The following is a 7,703-nucleotide window of genomic DNA, read 5'->3' as shown; positions in this document are numbered from 1 at the left end:
TACCGCCTTGTACATCTATATTTTATTACCATATTCACACTCTTGACGTTAGTACGTCTAGAGGCAGTTGAGTTGTTGGCGTCATTACAGGGGAGGCAACAACACTAGTTCAATTTTAATTTTTGAATATGAAAAGAATAATTAGGAAATTTTTAGGTAATAGATATGATTTTATTTTATTTACTAATCCTCTCCTTTTGGGTTTAGTGTATGACTCGCAGTAGGGGCACGCCTATTGTAGTAGCCACAGATCTTGAGAGACTAATCCGGAGAAATAGCCGATAGTAATAGCAACAGTAATGATAGATGCAAGATCCACCACCACCTACTGTAGGTAACGTACCACGTGAAAATCCACTGTTTGGCGACACTGACGATAATGTTTTAGGAAACCCACCAGCACTGCAGTTCCCCGCAAAGGTGTAGATGGATCATAACGAGAGAAACTTAAGAGTGTATGCATTAACAAGTTTAGATATGGTTCAGGAAAGCATAACAAGGCCAGCTATGACAACAAATAATTTTGATATCAAGCCGGCAATGATTTAGATGATCAAGAATAACTTGCAATTTAGGGGCACAATGACAAAGGATCCGAATCAACATTTAAAATAGTTTCTCCAAATTTGTAATACTTTTAAGTATAATGGGGGTCACTGATGACGCTATTCATCCTTGGTTGTTCCCCTTTTTTTGATTGATAATGCATTTTCTTGGTTAGATTTGCAGGGACCAGGGTCTATTACGACATGGGATAAACTTGGTCGAAAATTCTTACTGAAGTTTTTCCTTATCAACAAAGTAGTTTAGATTTGAAGAGAGGTTGCTGTCTTTAGACAGATGGAAGGAGAAAGTTTTTATTAGGCTTGAGAACATTTTAAAACGTTGGTTTAAAAATGTTTGCATCACAGATTCCCTAAATGGATGTAATTGTAGGTATTTTATAACTGTTTGCAAGCAAATGCATGATTTGGATTAAACAAAGCAACAGAAGGAGCCCTTATGAATAGAACGTATAAGAATGCGTAAGAAATCATTGAGAACATGGCATTAAACTCCTGCTAGTAGCCAATTGGACAATTTACATATGACCAGAAGCCCACCACGGTAAAAGCTATACAAGAGGATGACAAGTATCAACAGTTAGTGGATAGACTCAACAATATCGAATCTACTTCTTCACCATCTATGCATGGGGGAGACAAATTACTCTTCCACTATATCAACAATCCTGCTGACGATGTAAATTACATTGGGAATAGGGGTAGAAACCCTTATTCGAATACATATAATACCGACTTGAAAGATCAACCGAAAATGAGATGGGGAGGGAACCAATAAGAATGTAACAATTCAAGTCAAGCTAAAAGCACTAATCACCAACCTTCTTATTTATAGAGACCCTAGGATAGGGCCAAACCAAGTGACCATATTGTTTGTGGTCAACATCTGGATAGAATTGAGGGAGAGATGTAGTCGATGAGAACTGATGTCAAGCAAGTGCAGTCTGAGTGCACCAATTCAACAAGAACATTAACTAAACTCGAGGATCAAATGAACAAATTGATGAGCATGATGGGTAACATCAAAAGGCAAATTGGCACCTGTATTCCAAGCAACACGGAAGATAATCCACAGAGAAAAGGTAATGAGCACGTGAAAGTGATTGCGCTCCGATCGGGAAAAGTAATGAGTAGCCCAAAAACCACTGCTCCGAAGACAATTGTGGAAAATAATGAGGATCCTCAAGAGGAATCCTTAGAGGCTGAAATTTAGCCAGATCAGGAACCACATCAGCTGCGGAGACAGAGAAGGAAATAACTATAGATTCTACCGGTGAAAAAATCTCATTCCCTTCAAGAGTAGAGGAAAAGCAAAAGCGAGATGAGGATGAATTTATAAGTTTCATAAGCTTGTTTAAAACATTAAATGTTAAGATGCCCTTAATCGAGTTAATAGGGAAAGTTCCTAAGTACACCAAGTTGTTAAAGGAAATTACGTCTAGGCATAGGAAAATTAAGGTAGGTGAACAAGTTAGTATAAGCGTTTCCTGTTGCGCTATTATCTCAAGATAGGTTCCCCAAAAATTAAAAGTCCCGAGAAGTTTTACTATTCTCATAGAGATAGGGAGCATTTATTTTAATAGAGCTCTATGTGATTTAGGAGCTAGTATTAATTTGGTGCCTTTTACTGTCTTTGAAAAACTTGGGTTAGGGGATCTTATAAATATGCATATAACACTAAAGTTGGCCGAAAAATCTTCAATTCATCCAAAAGGTGTACTAGCGAATGTGTTAGTCAAAGCGCGTAATTTTATTATTCCAGCAGATTTTGTGGTGCTTGATTTTGAGGACGATTGTGAGATACCGATGTTATTAGGTAAACCTTTCTTGGCTACATCTAGATCCACCATTGATTTAGAGAAAAATGATTTGGCTATGAAAATCAATGGTGATATTGAAATTTTTAAATGTGGCCATCAACCAAGAGAGGAAGAAAAGAGAAAGTTAGGGGAACAATGTAAAAAAAATTATTTATCTCTAACATTCCCGAGTCAAGTGACACGTTTCCTTTTATGCATGCACAAAGAATAAACATGTTTAAGGAAATGGACAAGCGAGCACAGGTGGAATGGCACGATGGACGATGAACTAATACTGACAACAGAAGAATCATCAATTAGTGAACTATGATACTGCCGGATGAATCCGGCAATAAAACTTAAAAAATATTTTAATTGTCTAACTATTGTAAATCATTGTATTTTTAACTAATCGTAGATTGTAGATGTTAAATTTTATTTGATATATGTTCATTCAAGACCGAGACATCCTTAAAGATGGAAATTTAGGCTGACACAAAGCTAGTGTCGCAACACGGCAACCCCGTGTCATAAAACTTTGTATAGAATGCATGAACTAAAGAAACCAACTCGACGTTGTGACTCCAAAGTCCAAGGTCGCAACATGGATGACTGTCTCCCCAAATTTCCAAACTGATAGATGTGTCATAACACGAAATCCCTGTATCGCGAAAACGGTAAACTGCCAGGGATGTCGCAACACGAAACCCCTGTGTCGCGACACTGCTGTAATTTTCAGCAAGGTTGACCCGACCCAATTGCATAACCCACAGCTAAAAATTTATTTTTACACTATTTGTACCATTAAAAACACCTCTTTTATAACCCTAATACACCTCATAAACATATTTAACACCCTTTTACTCCTTACTCTCTTCTCACAATTAGTGTGAAATCCCTCATCATTCAAAATTTTTCGGGGTGGCAAATGAGGGTAGCACTCAAAGGAACGATACACCAACGCGTATGGCATGGACTTCAAAGAGTTCTTCAAGGTTAAGGGTTCCTAACTTAAACTTATTACTGTTCTATTAAATATTGCTTCATAAATTGATTTGGTTCATAGTTTAATCATGCCTCCTAGAAAGGTTAGATGAACCAATGAACCCGAACCATTGACGGTTCCAAACCCTTCTAATTTTGCAAACCCAGATATTGGAAAATATTTTATTGAACTGTAAGGGAAAACCTTTATCCAAGAAAGGGGATCTGATTCGTTGGTGATTTTGTGTAAGGAAATATGACCTTTAGTAAGATATCATAGGTGGGAACATTTTTTTACAGTCTCGAAAGATGATGTTGTGGTATCTGTTGTTGAAGAGTTTTATACATCCTTACGAGACCAAGAGTCTAGAAATACTGAAGGCCATATCTGGGATAAAATACTTGTACAAGCGAAAGAGGTGCGAGTAACCTCTCAAATTATTTACGATTTTTATAATGTTCCATACTATGAAAAATATTTTATTGATGAAACTGATTTGGAATATTTTTGAGACATAGTTATGGATAACATTATAAAAATTTTGACTAAAGGTGGGGTGAATGGAAATATCGCTCAGGTACCAATGTTCCTGTGTCCTTTCATCAAGTCATTATGTTCCTGGAGGCTAAAATATGGATTCAATTTGTGTGCACACAAATAGTACATTCTTTAAATGTTTCTAACGTTAATACTTTTCGAGTAGTTTTATTATATGCAATCTTGCAGAAAAAGCAAGTGTACATTGGTAAATGGATTCACTAGAACATGAAGAGATGCATTAGTGGCCAGAAATGGGCCTTTTCTTTCCCCATCTAGTGACGACTTTATGCAAAAAGGTGAGTGTACCTATGACATCCACTAAACAGTCGTTGAAACCTTCCAAAAGTATCATCAGGGATACCTTGTTCTAACAATACATTGAGTTGAGAGACAAACAAATAAAATATTGGAACAAGTGACAACAAGACGTGACAGCTACGCTAGCTTCATCTTTGATGCTGACACAAGATCAACAAGAAGTTGGTGAAAGTAGTCATCCAAAGCTAGATTGGATGATATAGTGGTTGCAAGAATTGGGGTTGATTTTCCAAGAATTTTATAGGCAAAACAACATCTAGGTCCCTAATTATACAACTGACATGTTTAGGCCAACAAATATGGAACAAGAAAAGAAGGGCAAGAAAACGAAGAGGATGACGGAAGTGAGGTGATGAATTTTGAAGAGGATGATTGAACATTTTTATTTTTGGGAAGACTTGTATTAATTTTTGGGTGATTTTGATTTAGACTTTGTAGGAGTAGGATTAATAAGTAGATTTTTTAGTTCTATTAAATTTTGTTTATATTTTTTTATGTAGGAACCCAACACAAAGGAGACACAAACAATTCGAGCTTTAAACAATCAAAGGAGGAAGAACCCACAATTAGCAGTTGGAGCGACCACGATCAATCGGGTAACTTCTTTCTTTATATTTTTGTGGTTTACACATTGAGGACAATGTGTCAACTAAAGTGTGAGGGGTAATATAGAAAACTTGTTTATTTTCAATTTCTACATTTTTCTTTGATTTTTTTCTTGTCTTTGGTGTGCTTGAGCTTGTAGAAATACAAGTAATTGGCTAGGAGCATGTACATAGGTTGCTTGTGTTGACAAATAAATTTGGTAGGTGATTTTAAAATTTTGATTATTAGACTACTAAGTTCTATATGTTACATTGTAAATAGGTATTAAGCAATCAATTGTACCAAATGATTCAGAAAATACAAGGAAACGAGCATGCTAGTATGAATGATAAATGGTTGAATTTGAATTTGAGTTTGAGTTTGTTTGGTTGATTAAATTTGTGTATATTGAGATATTTAGGGATGACCTAAGGCATTGTTTGAAGCACATCTAGAGCCAAAAAACTGACCACTTTGTATTTCACCTTTAGTATCAATTTTTGAACTTGTTGACACTTTTTGATGAACCTTATTACAAACCCTAAGCTTGAAATCGTTAATTTATATTTGTGTTTTTCATTTGGTCTTGCACTACACGACTATAGACATCTGGCCATACGTATTGAGGGCTAAGTAGATACATCACGACGGAGTTTGTAAAATTAGAGTGGAATAGGAAATATTGGTGTGATATAGGATTTATAAGGTAGCCTAATGTGCGAAACAAAAAGAAAAATCCAAAAAGAAAATTAGTACGAGTAGAAAAATTATTAAATTGACGAAAAATCATTCATGAGTGAGATGTATTGAAAAAGATAAAAGTGAAAAAGTCATAAAAGAAAGAAAAACTCGTTTATTAGTGTACAAAAACTCGTAAAGCTAGCCGTAGTTACTATGTCATGCTATGACTTCCTAAATGTGGAGAGGCAAGAAAGGTGAGACAAGGAGAAATAAGAAGGTGAGCGGGTAAGGGTCACTGAAAGTGGAAGAATAGGTATCAATATGATGTGCCAAACTATTTTCATGTTTTTAACCCTCTTGATGTTTACTATATTTGAATTCTATACATTTCCTAAGCCTTAGAACGTTACAAGCTGAAATGTCCTATGTGACCTAAATATCCTTATACATGAATGGGCATCATACTAAACATACGCATAAATGACTATGTGTATTCTGCTCGGATAATCAAAGTACTTGTATAATTTATTGATGGATCCCTATAGGTGAGACCCTTAATACTTGTATATTTTGTAACATACTGAACTTAGATGTTTGTGATCAAAAGTGGTAAGTCAATTACTCATCATATTAAAGTTGTTAGTAAGCATGAAATGCCTAAGTCATATGCTCCAAAGTCAATACTTGTATGATATTTGCTCAAGGGTTATCGCTTTTATTTCTTGTTTTTGTTTATGTTGCTTGAGGATAAGTAATGACTTAAGTGTGGGGGAGTTTGATCTACTGTAATTTGGTGTAGCAGATTAAACTAGTTTTCGCTTTTAAGGAGCTTGAATACAATCATTTTCGTTATGTTTGAGTTAAGTTTCCTTAGTTTTATTTATATTTAATAAAATGTGCAAATTGAATCTTTTATTGACCTTAAGGGCCGAATGAGGCCTAAGGAAGAGCTAATGCACTTTATGATTGTGCATGAGACCTTTAGAAGGCGTACTAAACCGCTATTGGTCGCTATGTCACAACACAGGATGTTCGATGTCGCAACATATAGAGTAGAATGGAGGAAGCTCAAGATTGACTTCGATGTCGCGACATAGCCTAAGAGTCTCACAACACACCCCTGAAGATATCCCAAGAGGAGTATACTGACTTCTATGTCGTGAAACAAGTCCTCGTGTAACAGCCCAATTTTGACCCTAATCGGACAAAGTGGTTTCGAGACCACGAATCCGAGTCTAAAAATATTTTAATATTATTTGCTGTGTTAAATATGTGTGAAATTGTATATGTGAAAGTTTCGTGAAATAATTTTACTGTTTGTATGCTTAATTTGAGAAAATAGCTAAATCACGTAAAGTGAAAATTTAAGGGTTAAATATGAGAGTGCTTAATTGTTTTTGTCTTTATAAATTGGAGGTTCTATGTGGCAATTAAGCCATTTTCCAAGTTAGTGGACGGCATTAGGTGATATATATGGTTTTCTTATATTATTAATATAATATATATATGTTATAATAAGGTATAATATATTATTATGTTATAATAAACATTAAAAAAAAGCCATTATCATTTTTTCCCTTCATCTTCATCACGAAACAAAACAAAAGAAAACAAAGAAACAAAGCTAGGGTATTCGACCATTGTTGAGCTTGATTCAAGGTGAGCTCTAGCTCGGTTTTTGATAATTTTTATATTTTTGAGATCGTTGCTTCGAATACTATCCGACCCATGCTAGAATTTTTGATTTTGATGAATATTTTGAGTTATGCCATTAATGAATAATTGTGTTCTATGATGTTTGATGATGGATTATGAAATATATGTGTTAGATTAACATGTTTTGTCTTTGAATTTTTGGTAAATTGGAGTAATTAGGGCTAAATTAAAAAAATAAATTTTGAGGGACTAAAATGAAAAATAAATGAAATGCATGGACTTGTATGAATACAAGGAATATTCGGCCTAGCTATGTTGTTGTGAGATTTTGTGTAAATTGTGTTTTATGCAATTGGGATTAAATTGCAAAAAGTGTAAAATATTAGGGGCAAAATGGTAATTTTCCTATTTATGTGTTTTTGGATTAAATTGAATGTATTAATATTTAAATTATCTCATTCTGGATATATTTAGATCAAGAACCAAAAAAATCGGAGTTAGATCGGGGGAAAGCTAAAATCGTCGAATAATCGTCCGGTTTCGATTTTTCACCGTCCGAGGGAAGTCAACTAGCAA

The 7,703-nt window shown here is 34.8% G+C and overlaps 1 non-coding gene across 1 annotated transcript; it reads right to left on the bottom strand.

Annotated features, from left to right (window-relative positions):
- Positions 1–808: 808 nt before the first annotated feature.
- On the bottom strand, positions 809–914 carry LOC121223986 (small nucleolar RNA R71). The gene has a single exon (XR_005921450.1). It is a non-coding gene; the product is annotated as a small nucleolar RNA R71 (small nucleolar RNA).
- Positions 915–7,703: the final 6,789 nt, after the last annotated feature.

The sequence above is a fragment of the Gossypium hirsutum genome, chromosome D11 (assembly GCF_007990345.1).
Source record: "Gossypium hirsutum isolate 1008001.06 chromosome D11, Gossypium_hirsutum_v2.1, whole genome shotgun sequence".
Classification (NCBI taxonomy): domain Eukaryota; kingdom Viridiplantae; phylum Streptophyta; class Magnoliopsida; order Malvales; family Malvaceae; genus Gossypium; species Gossypium hirsutum.
This window is presented reverse-complemented; position numbering and strand designations above follow the sequence as displayed.